Raw genomic sequence first — 20881 nt, 5'->3', positions numbered from 1 at the left:
CGTCAACTGAAGGATGACAGTCGTCCTGTTGCCGTGAGCGTGAAGCAAGCACCGCAGTCCCCTGCTACTGGAAGCCAGCCGACGCAACAAATTTGGCATCATCGTCTATCGCATCTGAACATCCGAAGCATGGAGTTACTGCAAAAAGGTATGGTCAAAGGTATTTCTTATGACTACGCACAGTGCCGCGTCGCATGGCACTTTCAGTCAAAAATCCGAGGGTGATAGGGCCAACGTTTTATGAGCGTCTACCTACAACGTTGCGAACAGAACCATCTGACGAAGCATTTGAACGCCAATTGAGATCCTTTTTTTTGGATAATCCATTATATTCTGTAAAAGAATATATGGATATGACGTCGAATATTATCAATAGATTTAATTAATTATATGATATGATATTGCTTACCTATTCTTATATTGTAATGCATTGTACTATAATTTGACGACCATTACGAGATACCTAGGTATAACTAGGCATATTGACATCTTTTTCGTAACCATGCTATTATTGCCATCGTATATTTATTTCCCAACATTTATTTGACTTTGTGATGAATTTTTATCTGTATTAACATTTGTATATAATAAGTGACGATCAAAATATAAATTCGTATAGACTAAGTTAAAATAATTCATAATGTAATTTAATATTATGAAATAAATAAATCTAAATCTATGACAACAATAACTTTCAGTCGTGTGTTTCCTGTATCTTAGGTAAACAGACCAGACCAAGTTGCCATTTCCGAAGAAATCTGAGACCAGGGTCAAGGAAATCCTTGGAATAGTTCACAGTGACGTCATGGGACCACTGCCGTGCCCGTCCCTAGGTGGGAAAAGATATTATCTGTTGTTCATTGACGACCTGTCACGAAAAACATTCGTTTATTTTCTTATGAGAAAGGATGAGGTTTTCGAGATGTTTAAAGAATTCAAAGCTCTCGTAGAAAACCAAACCAATAAGAAAATAAAAATTCTTCGTAGTGACAATGGTGGTGAATATGTTAATTCTAATTTTCAGAAGTTCCTGAAGAAGCATGGGATTCCACGGTTCCAAGGTCATCAGCTCAGAACGGAGTCGCGGAACGCGCGATCAGAAGCGTTACGGAGAAAGCCAGGTGCATGCTCCAGGAAGCAGGCATGAAAAAGGAATTCTGGGCAAAAGCGGTCAACACCGCCGTCTACCTGAAGAATCGCTCTCCAACTAAGGCTGTTATGGGCAGTACACCAGAAGAAAAATGGACAGGTAAAAAGGAGAATCTGAGTTACCTACGCATTTTTGGTTGTCAAGCTTATGCCCTACAGCACAAACGGGACAAATTGGATCCCAAAAGTAAGCAATATATTTTTGTCGGATACTGTGACGAGTCAAAGGGTTACAGATTGATAGATCCGGCGAGCCCGAAGAATGTCATAAAAGCAAGAAATGTCACTTTTCTAGAACATGCTTTTTGGAATGACACTTCATCGGATGAGGATGATAGTAGATCATCTGGATGTAAAAACGGCGTTTTTGAATGGAGATTTAAAAGAAACCGTTTTTATGGAGAAGCCAGAGGGCTACAAGATTAAAGGCCAAGAAGATAAAGTTTACAAGTTGAATAAGGCCATATACGGACTGAAGCAAGCTTCGAAGTCTTGGTATAAGAAAATAAATGGCGTTTTGACGAGCAAAATGAAATTCAAACGTTTATCTTCCGAACCTTGTGTTTATGTCAAGTTGAGCGGGAAATCTATGATTATAATTGCGCTCTATGTTGATGACATAATGCTATTTTCTTCAGCTGATTGCCGAGATACGGCAGGAATCAAAGAAGAATTAAAGAAGGCCTTCGAAACCAAATATTTTGGGCCAGCACATCACATTCTTGAATTGAGGCTTTGCAGACAGAACAATGAAATAACTCTAGACCAGTCAAGCTATATTAAGAAGGTGCTAGAACGATTTCACATGTCAGATTGCAAACCTGCGCGAACACCTATGGAGACAGGTCTGAAGCTCGTGAAATCTACAAAGAAGGATTGTACGCACGACTACAGAGGCCTGATAGGATGTCTGATGTACATAGCGGTATGTACACGACCGGACATTGCGCACGCTGTCAGCTCACTCAGCCAGTTCAACGACGCGTACGACGAGACTCACTGGAAGGCGGCGAAACGCGTTCTTCGCTATCTGAAAGGTACGCTTAATCATTGTTTAACTTTTCAGAAGTCAGGGTTGGATATCGTCGCATATGCTGACGCCGATTTTGCGTCGAATGAGGTCGATCGTCAATCTTATACCGGTTACGCCTTTAAGATTGGAAATTCTACCATCTCTTGGGAGAGTAGAAAACAAAAGACAGTCGCTCTTTCAAGCACACAGGCTGAATATATGTGTCTGCCAGATGCATGTAAAGAGGCTCTTTTACTACGCAAGTTTCTGTTCGAAACTTACGGGGTACAATATAGGATTACGTTATTTAATGATAATCAGTCTGCACTGAAGTTGTGCACTAATTCTATGTACCACGCCAGAAGAAAACATATAGACATAAGACATCATTTCATCAGGGAAATCATTGAAGAAGGTACAGTCGTTATAAAATACCTATCTACTGATGAAATGGTGGCCGACGTTTTAACGAAACCGTTGGCAAAAGAAAAACATGATAAGTTTGTATGTCATTTATTTGTATCGCTGAACAAAATGACATGAATGGTTCTAAGCAGTAGGTATACTTGCAGAAGTGTAATTTGTTTTGGATCCGTTTCATACATATTTAGACTATTTATTATTTAATATAAATTATACTCTGATACATTTATACTTATGCTATGTTTTTGCTGTTGCAATGTTTTATTATTTTTAGACAGCGGATGTGTCTATGCTCAGATTATTTAATGTGTTTAATGTGTGTAATGTGATTTACATGAGTTTATATTGGTTCAAGGGCCAGTGTTGGAACTAATATAATTAGAACAATGATGTTGGCATGTGCCTAATATATCTACATGGAGTTCGTATATATGTCCCAGTATAAACTCTGGCTATATAGAATAATAAGTGTTCTAGACAGATGTCACTTCTCTTGTAATCGTTTGCCTGTGCGGACGCACAATATATTTTGCTTTCTTTAATATGGTATTTCATTGAGTAGTCCACGGAATATCCAACAAATATAAATATTTAAATGGGGCTCCCATACAACAAACGTGATTTTTTTGCTGTTTTTTTTCCGTAACTTTTATTTTGTCCTTTTTAAAGTAGGTATATTGTATTAGGAAGGTATTTATAGTGATTACTTAGTTGAGTTAGTAACTTAGGAACTTTACCTTTACCTTGCCATATCGTTTAGTTTATTTTGTTGTTGTTACCTACACTACATCATTGAAGTAACACGGTACCAAACTTCCAATCGATAGAACATATATGTCAGGTAGTTAGATCCCCTCGTCAACTAGAAAAGAGCTGATGATCTTCAAACGGCAGAACAGAAAAACAGATTTACAATACATATGTACAATTTTTTTTAAATGATCTTATAATAATTAAAACTTCTAAAAAAAGGAACATAGCTGTGGTAGATATACAACTAATTGTGTCAAAATGTTTTCAATTATGTTAATATATTAGTGAGGACTACGTTTGTATACTTTGCATGAGGCGGCGATTTCGCGCGGGTCCTCCACTTTCGTCTTAATAGTTTGCACTACTTGCCGCTGGATGGCGTTAGTAGTTACTGTTCTTTAAGGCATATTTCTTCTGATTAGAAGTCTTAGGGTGATATTCCACCTGTACAATGTGAATTGCGTCTCACATATTACTTCATGAGAGAGTGAGACGCATATACCACCCTTAGATCGGTTCCGCATAGTAGCCGTGAAAAAGTGACATTGCTAACTTTCTAAATCGTAGTATTAGGTACTCAATGAAATTTAATTAACTATAATGATCCTTCGATATAATTTTGTAACGCGAACTTTCCCAAATACATCAATGTTTAGTTCACATGCAGACTACTAGATGGCGCTAGTAGGCCATGAATTCGACGTAAACATTAACGATATTCTATGTTTCTCGTAGTTTTAAAATTCCAAAACCTTGTGTAACGTCTTGACTAGTTTTTATGCAAACATAACGAATGTGCAAAATCAAGATTAATGTAAAATAGGATATTTCCTTTCCTTTGTCTATTGACAATTCCTATACAAAGTATAGTTCAATGTGCCCTCACGAGATGGTGTTATTGGTACGCAGTTTTGATCTCAATTTTAGTGTTTGAATCTTTAAAATTACTAAATCACCAACGTAGTACTTGTATTTTACTACAGCATTGTTGTTACCTTTAGATTAACCTTTCAAGTGGCATACGTAATTTTAGAGTTAAAGGAATTTCGATTTTATTTTAATTAATCAAATTCCAAATTTAAATGAAGTTAATAGTCCTCGAGGCGGTTCCTGCCACTTCAAGGATTAATGTAACCTTGTTCACCCAACACACCTGTTCACAGGGTTGTTGTTGTTGTGTTATATATACATCTATGTACACAGAGATGGCGTTAGTGCGCCGTTATATCTCGTCATTACTGACTTCTGAAACCTGTAAAAAATACGGACCATCATGTAACATGTTCCTAAAAATATACTGAATGTATCCAAATAGTTTAACACATATATATATATATATATATATATATATATATTTATATATACATATATATATATATATATATATATATATATATATATATATATATATATATATATATAAATAGTTTAACAAGGGGCATGTTTGTACAACCATAGAGTAACTTATACTAGAGCGGTACTGTCATAGTAAATTTTGTAACCCCAGTAAATTCACTGCCATCTGTCGACACACTTTAAAACTAAAAATGAAGATTTATAAAAATACGATAGAATGTATTTAAATATAGATAAATGATTTTTTTTATTTGCATTAATTATTTTTATGATTTTGACCCATGTTCTTTCACTGATATGCGTTAAAATTGTTAAACAACAAACGAAACCGTCAACGCCATCTATACGACTGTAGGCCAAAACTAGTAGCGCCCTCTGAACGAAAATCAAATTTTCTTGTTTATCGAGGCACGTTTTTTCCTTAGACTGTATCCATCTATTACGGAGTTATATCTATCTTTGGTACAACTTAACTTTTTACTAAACAATCTCACTAGATGTCTTTGTACTTGGAATTAGCGCCGACTGCCTAATGTACCGCTATCTGCCATTACTACGTGTTTCACTCCAGCCTCACCGCACGCCCCACCACTCCCGAAGTAACCTGCTTTACAATTTTATTTTATTTTATTTCTCGTTTCATCCTCAAGTTTGCGGGGGATCGCTGCACACTCATTCATAACCATGGCGACATTTAGTTAATATTGTTACGGCTTCAATTACTGCTCATTGCTGCTCAAGTGCTCACAAAAGTAGCAAGTATGCACTACTTGCCGCTGGATGGCATTAGTAGTTACTGCTCTAAAATGCAGGTTTCATTATAATAATCTTTGAAATTTTCGACTAATTTGTATCAATCTGTCTAATAAATATTTAAAAAAAAACCGGCCAAATGCGAGTGGGACTCGCGCACAAAGGGTTCCGTACCATTACGCAAAAAGCGGCAAAAAAATCACTTTTGTTGTATGGGAGCCCCACATATATTCATTTTATTTTGTTTTAAGTATTTGTTGTTATAGCGGCAACAAAAATACATCATGTGCGAAAATTTCAACTGTCTACCTATCACGGTTCATGATACAAAGCTTGGTGACAGACAGACTGACAGACGGACAGCGAAGTTTTAGAAATAGGGTCCCGTTTTTACCCTTTACTGGGCATTTTCCGCAAATCGACATCCAATGTGCCTATTTTGCGTGAATACAAGGTAGACCTATTCTAACCACCCCAGCTTTTACGGAACCCTAAAAACGGTTTAATAAATAAAGAAGACTGCCAACCCCCATTCAAGGCCGCGTGAATCTTATTGATTCATTCATTCATTGATTTATTGACGTAAGAGAGTGACGAGAAGACCATGTCTCAAATCATGCATGCATGAGAGAAGAGGAGAGGAGAGGACAAATGAGATAAGATGAGATGAGATATGAGATGAGATAAGATCTCTCCTCTCATCTCCTACGCCGTTTAAAAATCGTAAACGAAGCAATTTATAATAAGTCGCGTTCATAACCGACACGGTTCATAGATGACATTAGTAGTCCTATCAGATAAAACTTTTTTGAGATTTAATACACATGTCGGACAGAAAAATTATGTTAAAACTAAAAATTTGACCCGAGCGAAACGACTTACACAGCGATGTACGAATTTAAAGATTATTTAATAAAATATAAAGCTTAACAAGGAACTAATTCAATAATAATAGTTTTCGTGTATCCGCTAGATGGCACTAATCAATATATAAGTCTAAGTTAAATGGCGCTGTTAAGATTTTCCACCGAATCATGTGGCGATATTACAAATAGAGTGGTTAGGTAAGGTTCGGAGTTAGGTTAGGTTTTGAGTTAGGTTAGGTTTTGAGTTAGGTTAGGTTTTGAGTTAGGTTAGGTTTTGAGTTAGGTTAGGTTTTGAGTTAGGTTAGGTTTTGAGTTAGGTTAGGTTTTGAGTTAGGTTAGGTTTTGAGTTAGGTTAGGTTTTGAGTTAGGTTAGGTTTTGAGTTAGGTTAGGTTTTGAGTTAGGTTAGGTTTTGAGTTAGGTTAGGTTTTGAGTTAGGTTAGGTTTTGAGTTAGGTTAGGTTTTGAGTTAGGTTAGGTTTTGAGTTAGGTTAGGTTTTGAGTTAGGTTAGGTTTTGAGTTAGGTTAGGTTTTGAGTTAGGTTAGGTTTTGAGTTAGGTTAGGTTTTGAGTTAGGTTAGGTTTTGAGTTAGGTTAGGTTTTGAGTTAGGTTAGGTTTTGAGTTAGGTTAGGTTTTGAGTTAGGTTAGGTTTTGAGTTAGGTTAGGTTTTGAGTTAGGTTAGGTTTTGAGTTAGGTTAGGTTTTGAGTTAGGTTAGGTTTTGAGTTAGGTTAGGTTTTGAGTTAGGTTAGGTTTTGAGTTAGGTTAGGTTTTGAGTTAGGTTAGGTTTTGAGTTAGGTTAGGTTTTGAGTTAGGTTAGGTTTTGAGTTAGGTTAGGTTTTGAGTTAGGTTAGGTTTTGAGTTAGGTTAGGTTTTGAGTTAGGTTAGGTTTTGAGTTAGGTTAGGTTTTGAGTTAGGTTAGGTTTTGAGTTAGGTTAGGTTTTGAGTTAGGTTAGGTTTTGAGTTAGGTTAGGTTTTGAGTTAGGTTAGGTTTTGAGTTAGGTTAGGTTTTGAGTTAGGTTAGGTTTTGAGTTAGGTTAGGTTTTGAGTTAGGTTAGGTTTTGAGTTAGGTTAGGTTTTGAGTTAGGTTAGGTTTTGAGTTAGGTTAGGTTTTGAGTTAGGTTAGGTTTTGAGTTAGGTTAGGTTTTGAGTTAGGTTAGGTTTTGAGTTAGGTTAGGTTTTGAGTTAGGTTAGGTTTTGAGTTAGGTTAGGTTTTGAGTTAGGTTAGGTTTTGAGTTAGGTTAGGTTTTGAGTTAGGTTAGGTTTTGAGTTAGGTTAGGTTTTGAGTTAGGTTAGGTTTTGAGTTAGGTTAGGTTTTGAGTTAGGTTAGGTTTTGAGTTAGGTTAGGTTTTGAGTTAGGTTAGGTTTTGAGTTAGGTTAGGTTTTGAGTTAGGTTAGGTTTTGAGTTAGGTTAGGTTTTGAGTTAGGTTAGGTTTTGAGTTAGGTTAGGTTTTGAGTTAGGTTAGGTTTTGAGTTAGGTTAGGTTTTGAGTTAGGTTAGGTTTTGAGTTAGGTTAGGTTTTGAGTTAGGTTAGGTTTTGAGTTAGGTTAGGTTTTGAGTTAGGTTAGGTTTTGAGTTAGGTTAGGTTTTGAGTTAGGTTAGGTTTTGAGTTAGGTTAGGTTTTGAGTTAGGTTAGGTTTTGAGTTAGGTTAGGTTTTGAGTTAGGTTAGGTTTTGAGTTAGGTTAGGTTTTGAGTTAGGTTAGGTTTTGAGTTAGGTTAGGTTTTGAGTTAGGTTAGGTTTTGAGTTAGGTTAGGTTTTGAGTTAGGTTAGGTTTTGAGTTAGGTTAGGTTTTGAGTTAGGTTAGGTTTTGAGTTAGGTTAGGTTTTGAGTTAGGTTAGGTTTTGAGTTAGGTTAGGTTTTGAGTTAGGTTAGGTTTTGAGTTAGGTTAGGTTTTGAGTTAGGTTAGGTTTTGAGTTAGGTTAGGTTTTGAGTTAGGTTAGGTTTTGAGTTAGGTTAGGTTTTGAGTTAGGTTAGGTTTTGAGTTAGGTTAGGTTTTGAGTTAGGTTAGGTTTTGAGTTAGGTTAGGTTTTGAGTTAGGTTAGGTTTTGAGTTAGGTTAGGTTTTGAGTTAGGTTAGGTTTTGAGTTAGGTTAGGTTTTGAGTTAGGTTAGGTTTTGAGTTAGGTTAGGTTTTGAGTTAGGTTAGGTTTTGAGTTAGGTTAGGTTTGAGTTAGGTTAGGTTTTGAGTTAGGTTAGGTTTTGAGTTAGGTTAGGTTAGGTTAGGTTAGGTTAGGTTAGGTTAGGTTAGGTTAGGTTAGGTTAGGTTAGGTTAGGTTAGGTTAGGTTAGGTTAGGTTAGGTTAGGTTAGGTTAGGTTAGGTTAGGTTAGGTTAGGTTAGGTTAGGTTAGGTTAGGTTAGGTTAGGTTAGGTTAGGTTAGGTTAGGTTAGGTTAGGTTAGGTTAGGTTAGGTTAGGTTAGGTTAGGTTAGGTTAGGTTAGGTTAGGTTAGGTTAGGTTAGGTTAGGTTATAGGGTCTATTCTCGGTCGATTTCGTTCAAATTTGGCATAGGGGCTTTTTTTTACCTGATCTATCTATGGTCTTTCGCTTTTGGTATTGAATCGCCCTGCGTCTGGTACCTCCCATACATTTTTTTTGAAAATTTGCGGTTTTTAATTTTTTATTAAAAACTTATAATAATTAGGTGTTTGGTTTCTACCCTACCCCAAAATTTCAATAATTGCGCATCGAATGACGTTTTTTACATTAAAATCGGATAATAAATAAAGATTTTAGACCCGGGTTAGATTATTTTTGCATTTTTTTTAATTTTTTTTTAGCGTCCAAAAATTTTGAAAAAAATATATAAGGTAGGCATGCCGTACCTCGTGCACCTACTACGTGGTGCCGATAGCTCGAATTTCAAGTCCATTTTTTTTTATCTCTTACCGTTTTTGAGATATTAATTTTTTAGAGGTAAAAATATAGAGAAACATTGCTATTACCTTCATCAGGCGCCTCGACCGAGTTTGTATGGAAAAAGCTAATTCCGACTCGAACTTGACCGAAATTCAGTTTGAGGAAAAATTCTGTATCTTCTAAACGGCTGGTCCGATTTTGATAGGACTTTCAACATTGGTCATGGGATGGAAAATGTAGTTTGACGCATCTGTCAAAACTGTCAAAATTGACAGTTTGACAGTTTTTGTCATTTTTACTGAAAATTAACATGTTTTGTTATTGTTTGGTACTAAGTGACATAGTTTAATGTACTTAGTGTTGTTTGACATATCTGTCAAATTTGACAGTTTGACAGTTTTTGCCATTTTCAGTGAAAATTCTCATTTTGGGATATAATTTAGCACCAAGTGACATTGTTAAGTGTAGATTTATACTATCTGTCAAATCTGTCAAAATTGACATTGTGAAATTTTGACAGTTTTGGGTCCAAAATCGAAACGGCTGGTCCGATTTTGATAGGAACTTCAACAGTAGTCATGGAATGGAAAATGTAGTTTGACACATCTGTCAAAAATGTCAAAATTGACAGTTTGACAGTTTTTGTCATTTTTAGTGAAAATTAACGTTTTTTTAAAGTTTGGTACTAAGTGACATAGTATAGAGTTGTTTGACATATCAGTCAAATTTGACAGATTGACAGTTTTGGTCATTTTCAGCGAAATTATCTTTTTGGGATATAATTTAGCACCAAGTGACATTGTTAAGTGTAGATTTATACTGTCTGACAAAATTGATATTTGTGACATTTTGACAATTTTGCATCCAAAATCGAAACGGCTGGTCCGATTTTGATAGGACCTTCAACAGTAGTCATGGGATGGAAAATGTAGTTCGACACATCTGTCAAAAATGACAAAATTGACAGTTTGACAGTTTTTGTCATTTTTAGTGAAAGTTAACATGTTTTGTTAAAGTTTGGTACTAAGTGACATAGTATAGAGTTGTTTGACATATCAGTCAAATTTGACAGATTAACAGTTTTGGTCATTTTCAGTGAAAATTATATTTTTGGGATAGAATATAGCACCGAGTGACATTGTTAATACTATCTGTCAAAATTGACAGTTTGTGACATTTTGTCTGTTTTGGTTCCCAAATCGAAATGGCTTGTCCGATTTTGATAGGACCTTCAACATTAGTCATGGGATGGAAAATGGAAAATGGAAAACCTATTAGGTTAGGTTAGGTTAGGTTAGGTTAGGTTAGGTTAGGTTAGGTTAGGTTAGGTTAGGTTAGGTTAGGTTAGGTTAGGTTAGGTTAGGTTAGGTTAGGTTAGGTTAGGTTAGGTTAGGTTAGGTTAGGTTAGGTTAGGTTAGGTTAGGTTAGGTTAGGTTAGGTTAGGTTAGGTTAGGTTAGGTTAGGTTAGGTTAGGTTAGGTTAGGTTAGGTTAGGTTAGGTTAGGTTAGGTTAGGTTAGGTTAGGTTAGGTTAGGTTAGGTTAGGTTAGGTTAGGTTAGGTTAGGTTAGGTTAGGTTAGGTTAGGTTAGGTTAGGTTAGGTTAGGTTAGGTTAGGTTAGGTTAGGTTAGGTTAGGTTAGGTTAGGTTAGGTTAGGTTAGGTTAGGTTAGGTTAGGTTAGGTTAGGTTAGGTTAGGTTAGGTTAGGTTAGGTTAGGTTAGGTTAGGTTAGGTTAGGTTAGGTTAGGTTAGGTTAGGTTAGGTTAGGTTAGGTTAGGTTAGGTTAGGTTAGGTTAGGTTAGGTTAGGTTAGGTTAGGTTAGGTTAGGTTAGGTTAGGTTAGGTTAGGTTAGGTTAGGTTAGGTTAGGTTAGGTTAGGTTAGGTTAGGTTAGGTTAGGTTAGGTTAGGTTAGGTTAGGTTAGGTTAGGTTAGGTTAGGTTAGGTTAGGTTAGGTTAGGTTAGGTTAGGTTAGGTTAGGTTAGGTTAGGTTAGGTTAGGTTAGGTTAGGTTAGGTTAGGTTAGGTTAGGTTAGGTTAGGTTAGGTTAGGTTAGGTTAGGTTAGGTTAGGTTAGGTTAGGTTAGGTTAGGTTAGGTTAGGTTAGGTTAGGTTAGGTTAGGTTAGGTTAGGTTAGGTTAGGTTAGGTTAGGTTAGGTTAGGTTAGGTTAGGTTAGGTTAGGTTAGGTTAGGTTAGGTTAGGTTAGGTTAGGTTAGGTTAGGTTAGGTTAGGTTAGGTTAGGTTAGGTTAGGTTAGGTTAGGTTAGGTTAGGTTAGGTTAGGTTAGGTTAGGTTAGGTTAGGTTATAGGGTCTATTCTCGGTCGATTTCGTTCAAATTTGGCATAGGGGCTTTTTTTTACCTGATCTATCTATGGTCTTTCGCTTTTGGTATTGAATCGCCCTGCGTCTGGTACCTCCCATACATTTTTTTTGAAAATTTGCGGTTTTTAATTTTTTATTAAAAACTTATAATAATTAGGTGTTTGGTTTCTACCCTACCCCAAAATTTCAATAATTGCGCATCGAATGACGTTTTTTACATTAAAATCGGATAATAAATAAAGATTTTAGACCCGGGTTAGATTATTTTTGCATTTTTTTTAATTTTTTTTTAGCGTCCAAAAATTTTGAAAAAAATATATAAGGTAGGCATGCCGTACCTCGTGCACCTACTACGTGGTGCCGATAGCTCGAATTTCAAGTCCATTTTTTTTTATCTCTTACCGTTTTTGAGATATTAATTTTTTAGAGGTAAAAATATAGAGAAACATTGCTATTACCTTCATCAGGCGCCTCGACCGAGTTTGTATGGAAAAAGCTAATTCCGACTCGAACTTGACCGAAATTCAGTTTGAGGAAAAATTCTGTATCTTCTAAACGGCTGGTCCGATTTTGATAGGACTTTCAACATTGGTCATGGGATGGAAAATGTAGTTTGACGCATCTGTCAAAACTGTCAAAATTGACAGTTTGACAGTTTTTGTCATTTTTACTGAAAATTAACATGTTTTGTTATTGTTTGGTACTAAGTGACATAGTTTAATGTACTTAGTGTTGTTTGACATATCTGTCAAATTTGACAGTTTGACAGTTTTTGCCATTTTCAGTGAAAATTCTCATTTTGGGATATAATTTAGCACCAAGTGACATTGTTAAGTGTAGATTTATACTATCTGTCAAATCTGTCAAAATTGACATTGTGAAATTTTGACAGTTTTGGGTCCAAAATCGAAACGGCTGGTCCGATTTTGATAGGAACTTCAACAGTAGTCATGGAATGGAAAATGTAGTTTGACACATCTGTCAAAAATGTCAAAATTGACAGTTTGACAGTTTTTGTCATTTTTAGTGAAAATTAACGTTTTTTTAAAGTTTGGTACTAAGTGACATAGTATAGAGTTGTTTGACATATCAGTCAAATTTGACAGATTGACAGTTTTGGTCATTTTCAGCGAAATTATCTTTTTGGGATATAATTTAGCACCAAGTGACATTGTTAAGTGTAGATTTATACTGTCTGACAAAATTGATATTTGTGACATTTTGACAATTTTGCATCCAAAATCGAAACGGCTGGTCCGATTTTGATAGGACCTTCAACAGTAGTCATGGGATGGAAAATGTAGTTCGACACATCTGTCAAAAATGACAAAATTGACAGTTTGACAGTTTTTGTCATTTTTAGTGAAAGTTAACATGTTTTGTTAAAGTTTGGTACTAAGTGACATAGTATAGAGTTGTTTGACATATCAGTCAAATTTGACAGATTAACAGTTTTGGTCATTTTCAGTGAAAATTATATTTTTGGGATAGAATATAGCACCGAGTGACATTGTTAATACTATCTGTCAAAATTGACAGTTTGTGACATTTTGTCTGTTTTGGTTCCCAAATCGAAATGGCTTGTCCGATTTTGATAGGACCTTCAACATTAGTCATGGGATGGAAAATGGAAAATGGAAAACCTATTAGGTTAGGTTAGGTTAGGTTAGGTTAGGTTAGGTTAGGTTAGGTTAGGTTAGGTTAGGTTAGGTTAGGTTAGGTTAGGTTAGGTTAGGTTAGGTTAGGTTAGGTTAGGTTAGGTTAGGTTAGGTTAGGTTAGGTTAGGTTAGGTTAGGTTAGGTTAGGTTAGGTTAGGTTAGGTTAGGTTAGGTTAGGTTAGGTTAGGTTAGGTTAGGTTAGGTTAGGTTAGGTTAGGTTAGGTTAGGTTAGGTTAGGTTAGGTTAGGTTAGGTTAGGTTAGGTTAGGTTAGGTTAGGTTAGGTTAGGTTAGGTTAGGTTAGGTTAGGTTAGGTTAGGTTAGGTTAGGTTAGGTTAGGTTAGGTTAGGTTAGGTTAGGTTAGGTTAGGTTAGGTTAGGTTAGGTTAGGTTAGGTTAGGTTAGGTTAGGTTAGGTTAGGTTAGGTTAGGTTAGGTTAGGTTAGGTTAGGTTAGGTTAGGTTAGGTTAGGTTAGGTTAGGTTAGGTTAGGTTAGGTTAGGTTAGGTTAGGTTAGGTTAGGTTAGGTTAGGTTAGGTTAGGTTAGGTTAGGTTAGGTTAGGTTAGGTTAGGTTAGGTTAGGTTAGGTTAGGTTAGGTTAGGTTAGGTTAGGTTAGGTTAGGTTAGGTTAGGTTAGGTTAGGTTAGGTTAGGTTAGGTTAGGTTAGGTTAGGTTAGGTTAGGTTAGGTTAGGTTAGGTTAGGTTAGGTTAGGTTAGGTTAGGTTAGGTTAGGTTAGGTTAGGTTAGGTTAGGTTAGGTTAGGTTAGGTTAGGTTAGGTTAGGTTAGGTTAGGTTAGGTTAGGTTAGGTTAGGTTAGGTTAGGTTAGGTTAGGTTAGGTTAGGTTAGGTTAGGTTAGGTTAGGTTAGGTTAGGTTAGGTTAGGTTAGGTTAGGTTAGGTTAGGTTAGGTTAGGTTAGGTTAGGTTAGGTTAGGTTAGGTTAGGTTAGGTTAGGTTAGGTTAGGTTAGGTTAGGTTAGGTTAGGTTAGGTTAGGTTAGGTTAGGTTAGGTTAGGTTAGGTTAGGTTATAGGGTCTATTCTCGGTCGATTTCGTTCAAATTTGGCATAGGGGCTTTTTTTTACCTGATCTATCTATGGTCTTTCGCTTTTGGTATTGAATCGCCCTGCGTCTGGTACCTCCCATACATTTTTTTTGAAAATTTGCGGTTTTTAATTTTTTATTAAAAACTTATAATAATTAGGTGTTTGGTTTCTACCCTACCCCAAAATTTCAATAATTGCGCATCGAATGACGTTTTTTACATTAAAATCGGATAATAAATAAAGATTTTAGACCCGGGTTAGATTATTTTTGCATTTTTTTTAATTTTTTTTTAGCGTCCAAAAATTTTGAAAAAAATATATAAGGTAGGCATGCCGTACCTCGTGCACCTACTACGTGGTGCCGATAGCTCGAATTTCAAGTCCATTTTTTTTTATCTCTTACCGTTTTTGAGATATTAATTTTTTAGAGGTAAAAATATAGAGAAACATTGCTATTACCTTCATCAGGCGCCTCGACCGAGTTTGTATGGAAAAAGCTAATTCCGACTCGAACTTGACCGAAATTCAGTTTGAGGAAAAATTCTGTATCTTCTAAACGGCTGGTCCGATTTTGATAGGACTTTCAACATTGGTCATGGGATGGAAAATGTAGTTTGACGCATCTGTCAAAACTGTCAAAATTGACAGTTTGACAGTTTTTGTCATTTTTACTGAAAATTAACATGTTTTGTTATTGTTTGGTACTAAGTGACATAGTTTAATGTACTTAGTGTTGTTTGACATATCTGTCAAATTTGACAGTTTGACAGTTTTTGCCATTTTCAGTGAAAATTCTCATTTTGGGATATAATTTAGCACCAAGTGACATTGTTAAGTGTAGATTTATACTATCTGTCAAATCTGTCAAAATTGACATTGTGAAATTTTGACAGTTTTGGGTCCAAAATCGAAACGGCTGGTCCGATTTTGATAGGAACTTCAACAGTAGTCATGGAATGGAAAATGTAGTTTGACACATCTGTCAAAAATGTCAAAATTGACAGTTTGACAGTTTTTGTCATTTTTAGTGAAAATTAACGTTTTTTTAAAGTTTGGTACTAAGTGACATAGTATAGAGTTGTTTGACATATCAGTCAAATTTGACAGATTGACAGTTTTGGTCATTTTCAGCGAAATTATCTTTTTGGGATATAATTTAGCACCAAGTGACATTGTTAAGTGTAGATTTATACTGTCTGACAAAATTGATATTTGTGACATTTTGACAATTTTGCATCCAAAATCGAAACGGCTGGTCCGATTTTGATAGGACCTTCAACAGTAGTCATGGGATGGAAAATGTAGTTCGACACATCTGTCAAAAATGACAAAATTGACAGTTTGACAGTTTTTGTCATTTTTAGTGAAAGTTAACATGTTTTGTTAAAGTTTGGTACTAAGTGACATAGTATAGAGTTGTTTGACATATCAGTCAAATTTGACAGATTAACAGTTTTGGTCATTTTCAGTGAAAATTATATTTTTGGGATAGAATATAGCACCGAGTGACATTGTTAATACTATCTGTCAAAATTGACAGTTTGTGACATTTTGTCTGTTTTGGTTCCCAAATCGAAATGGCTTGTCCGATTTTGATAGGACCTTCAACATTAGTCATGGGATGGAAAATGGAAAATGGAAAACCTATTAGGTTAGGTTAGGTTAGGTTAGGTTAGGTTAGGTTAGGTTAGGTTAGGTTAGGTTAGGTTAGGTTAGGTTAGGTTAGGTTAGGTTAGGTTAGGTTAGGTTAGGTTAGGTTAGGTTAGGTTAGGTTAGGTTAGGTTAGGTTAGGTTAGGTTAGGTTAGGTTAGGTTAGGTTAGGTTAGGTTAGGTTAGGTTAGGTTAGGTTAGGTTAGGTTAGGTTAGGTTAGGTTAGGTTAGGTTAGGTTAGGTTAGGTTAGGTTAGGTTAGGTTAGGTTAGGTTAGGTTAGGTTAGGTTAGGTTAGGTTAGGTTAGGTTAGGTTAGGTTAGGTTAGGTTAGGTTAGGTTAGGTTAGGTTAGGTTAGGTTAGGTTAGGTTAGGTTAGGTTAGGTTAGGTTAGGTTAGGTTAGGTTAGGTTAGGTTAGGTTAGGTTAGGTTAGGTTAGGTTAGGTTAGGTTAGGTTAGGTTAGGTTAGGTTAGGTTAGGTTAGGTTAGGTTAGGTTAGGTTAGGTTAGGTTAGGTTAGGTTAGGTTAGGTTAGGTTAGGTTAGGTTAGGTTAGGTTAGGTTAGGTTAGGTTAGGTTAGGTTAGGTTAGGTTAGGTTAGGTTAGGTTAGGTTAGGTTAGGTTAGGTTAGGTTAGGTTAGGTTAGGTTAGGTTAGGTTAGGTTAGGTTAGGTTAGGTTAGGTTAGGTTAGGTTAGGTTAGGTTAGGTTAGGTTAGGTTAGGTTAGGTTAGGTTAGGTTAGGTTAGGTTAGGTTAGGTTAGGTTAGGTTAGGTTAGGTTAGGTTAGGTTAGGTTAGGTTAGGTTAGGTTAGGTTAGGTTAGGTTAGGTTAGGTTAGGTTAGGTTAGGTTAGGTTAGGTTAGGTTAGGTTAGGTTAGGTTAGGTTAGGTTAGGTTAGGTTAGGTTAGGTTAGGTTAGGTTAGGTTAGGTTAGGTTAGGTTAGGTTAGGTTAGGTTAGGTTAGGTTAGGTTAGGTTAGGTTAGGTTAGGTTAGGTTAGGTTAGGTTAGGTTAGGTTAGGTTAGGTTAGGTTAGGTTAGGTTAGGTTAGGTTAGGTTAGGTTAGGTTAGGTTAGGTTAGGTTAGGTTAGGTTAGGTTAGGTTAGGTTAGGTTAGGTTAGGTTAGGTTAGGTTAGGTTAGGTTAGGTTAGGTTAGGTTAGGTTAGGTTAGGTTAGGTTAGGTTAGGTTAGGTTAGGTTAGGTTAGGTTAGGTTAGGTTAGGTTAGGTTAGGTTAGGTTAGGTTAGGTTAGGTTAGGTTAGGTTAGGTTAGGTTAGGTTAGGTTAGGTTAGGTTAGGTTAGGTTAGGTTAGGTTAGGTTAGGTTAGGTTAGGTTAGGTTAGGTTAGGTTAGGTTAGGTTAGGTTAGGTTAGGTTAGGTTAGGTTAGGTTAGGTTAGGTTAGGTTAGGTTAGGTTAGGTTAGGTTAGGTTAGGTTAGGTTAGGTTAGGTTAGGTTAGGTTAGGTTAGGTTAGGTTAGGTTAGGTTAGGTTAGGTTAGGTTAGGTTAGGTTAGGTTAGGTTAGGTTAGGTTAGGTTAGGTTAGGTTAGGTTAGGTTAGGTTATAGGGTCTATTCTCGGTCGATTTCGTTCAAATTTGGCATAGGGGCTTTTTTTTACCTGATCTATCTATGGTCTTTCGCTTTTGGTATTGAATCGCCCTGCGTCTGGTACCTCCCATACATTTTTTTTGAAAATTTGCGGTTTTTAATTTTTTATTAAAAACTTATAATAATTAGGTGTTTGGTTTCTACCCTACCCCAAAATTTCAATAATTGCGCATCGAATGACGTTTTTTACATTAAAATCGGATAATAAATAAAGATTTTAGACCCGGGTTAGATTATTTTTGCATTTTTTTTAATTTTTTTTTAGCGTCCAAAAATTTTGAAAAAAATATATAAGGTAGGCATGCCGTACCTCGTGCACCTACTACGTGGTGCCGATAGCTCGAATTTCAAGTCCATTTTTTTTTATCTCTTACCGTTTTTGAGATATTAATTTTTTAGAGGTAAAAATATAGAGAAACATTGCTATTACCTTCATCAGGCGCCTCGACCGAGTTTGTATGGAAAAAGCTAATTCCGACTCGAACTTGACCGAAATTCAGTTTGAGGAAAAATTCTGTATCTTCTAAACGGCTGGTCCGATTTTGATAGGACTTTCAACATTGGTCATGGGATGGAAAATGTAGTTTGACGCATCTGTCAAAACTGTCAAAATTGACAGTTTGACAGTTTTTGTCATTTTTACTGAAAATTAACATGTTTTGTTATTGTTTGGTACTAAGTGACATAGTTTAATGTACTTAGTGTTGTTTGACATATCTGTCAAATTTGACAGTTTGACAGTTTTTGCCATTTTCAGTGAAAATTCTCATTTTGGGATATAATTTAGCACCAAGTGACATTGTTAAGTGTAGATTTATACTATCTGTCAAATCTGTCAAAATTGACATTGTGAAATTTTGACAGTTTTGGGTCCAAAATCGAAACGGCTGGTCCGATTTTGATAGGAACTTCAACAGTAGTCATGGAATGGAAAATGTAGTTTGACACATCTGTCAAAAATGTCAAAATTGACAGTTTGACAGTTTTTGTCATTTTTAGTGAAAATTAACGTTTTTTTAAAGTTTGGTACTAAGTGACATAGTATAGAGTTGTTTGACATATCAGTCAAATTTGACAGATTGACAGTTTTGGTCATTTTCAGCGAAATTATCTTTTTGGGATATAATTTAGCACCAAGTGACATTGTTAAGTGTAGATTTATACTGTCTGACAAAATTGATATTTGTGACATTTTGACAATTTTGCATCCAAAATCGAAACGGCTGGTCCGATTTTGATAGGACCTTCAACAGTAGTCATGGGATGGAAAATGTAGTTCGACACATCTGTCAAAAATGACAAAATTGACAGTTTGACAGTTTTTGTCATTTTTAGTGAAAGTTAACATGTTTTGTTAAAGTTTGGTACTAAGTGACATAGTATAGAGTTGTTTGACATATCAGTCAAATTTGACAGATTAACAGTTTTGGTCATTTTCAGTGAAAATTATATTTTTGGGATAGAATATAGCACCGAGTGACATTGTTAATACTATCTGTCAAAATTGACAGTTTGTGACATTTTGTCTGTTTTGGTTCCCAAATCGAAATGGCTTGTCCGATTTTGATAGGACCTTCAACATTAGTCATGGGATGGAAAATGGAAAATGGAAAACCTATTAGGTTAGGTTAGGTTAGGTTAGGTTAGGTTAGGTTAGGTTAGGTTAGGTTAGGTTAGGTTAGGTTAGGTTAGGTTAGGTTAGGTTAGGTTAGGTTAGGTTAGGTTAGGTTAGGTTAGGTTAGGTTAGGTTAGGTTAGGTTAGGTTAGGTTAGGTTAGGTTAGGTTAGGTTAGGTTAGGTTAGGTTAGGTTAGGTTAGGTTAGGTTAGGTTAGGTTAGGTTAGGTTAGGTTAGGTTAGGTTAGGTTAGGTTAGGTTAGGTTAGGTTAGGTTAGGTTAGGTTAGGTTAGGTTAGGTTAGGTTAGGTTAGGTTAGGTTAGGTTAGGTTAGGTTAGGTTAGGTTAGGTTAGGTTAGGTTAGGTTAGGTTAGGTTAGGTTAGGTTAGGTTAGGTTAGGTTAGGTTAGGTTAGGTTAGGTTAGGTTAGGTTAGGTTAGGTTAGGTTAGGTTAGGTTAGGTTAGGTTAGGTTAGGTTAGGTTAGGTTAGGTTAGGTTAGGTTAGGTTAGGTTAGGTTAGGTTAGGTTAGGTTAGGTTAGGTTAGGTTAGGTTAGGTTAGGTTAGGTTAGGTTAGGTTAGGTTAGGTTAGGTTAGGTTAGGTTAGGTTAGGTTAGGTTAGGTTAGGTTAGGTTAGGTTAGGTTAGGTTAGGTTAGGTTAGGTTAGGTTAGGTTAGGTTAGGTTAGGTTAGGTTAGGTTAGGTTAGGTTAGGTTAGGTTAGGTTAGGTTAGGTTAGGTTAGGTTAGGTTAGGTTAGGTTAGGTTAGGTTAGGTTAGGTTAGGTTAGGTTAGGTTAGGTTAGGTTAGGTTAGGTTAGGTTAGGTTAGGTTAGGTTAGGTTAGGTTAGGTTAGGTTAGGTTAGGTTAGGTTAGGTTAGGTTAGGTTAGGTTAGGTTAGGTTAGGTTAGGTTAGGTTAGGTTAGGTTAGGTTAGGTTAGGTTAGGTTAGGTTAGGTTAGGTTAGGTTAGGTTAGGTTAGGTTAGGTTAGGTTAGGTTAGGTTAGGTTAGGTTAGGTTAGGTTAGGTTAGGTTATAGGGTCTATTCTCGGTCGATTTCGTTCAAATTTGGCATAGGGGCTTTTTTTTACCTGATCTATCTATGGTCTTTCGCTTTTGGTATTGAATCGCCCTGCGTCTGGTACCTCCCATACATTTTTTTTGAAAATTTGCGGTTTTTAATTTTTTATTAAAAACTTATAATAATTAGGTGTTTGGTTTCTACCCTACCCCAAAATTTCAATAATTGCGCATCGAATGACGTTTTTTACATTAAAATCGGATAATAAATAAAGATTTTAGACCCGGGTTAGATTATTTTTGCATTTTTTTTAATTTTTTTTTAGCGTCCAAAAATTTTGAAAAAAATATATAAGGTAGGCATGCCGTACCTCGTGCACCTACTACGTGGTGCCGATAGCTCGAATTTCAAGTCCATTTTTTTTTATCTCTTACCGTTTTTGAGATATTAATTTTTTAGAGGTAAAAATATAGAGAAACATTGCTATTACCTTCATCAGGCGCCTCGACCGAGTTTGTATGGAAAAAGCTAATTCCGACTCGAACTTGACCGAAATTCAGTTTGAGGAAAAATTCTGTATCTTCTAAACGGCTGGTCCGATTTTGATAGGACTTTCAACATTGGTCATGGGATGGAAAATGTAGTTTGACGCATCTGTCAAAACTGTCAAAATTGACAGTTTGACAGTTTTTGTCATTTTTACTGAAAATTAACATGTTTTGTTATTGTTTGGTACTAAGTGACATAGTTTAATGTACTTAGTGTTGTTTGACATATCTGTCAAATTTGACAGTTTGACAGTTTTTGCCATTTTCAGTGAAAATTCTCATTTTGGGAT

Source organism: Cydia strobilella, chromosome Z (genome assembly GCF_947568885.1).
Source record: "Cydia strobilella chromosome Z, ilCydStro3.1, whole genome shotgun sequence".
NCBI classification, from domain to species: Eukaryota; Metazoa; Arthropoda; class Insecta; order Lepidoptera; family Tortricidae; genus Cydia; species Cydia strobilella.
The sequence above is the reverse complement of the archived record's forward strand: the minus strand, read 5'-3'. Positions refer to the sequence as shown.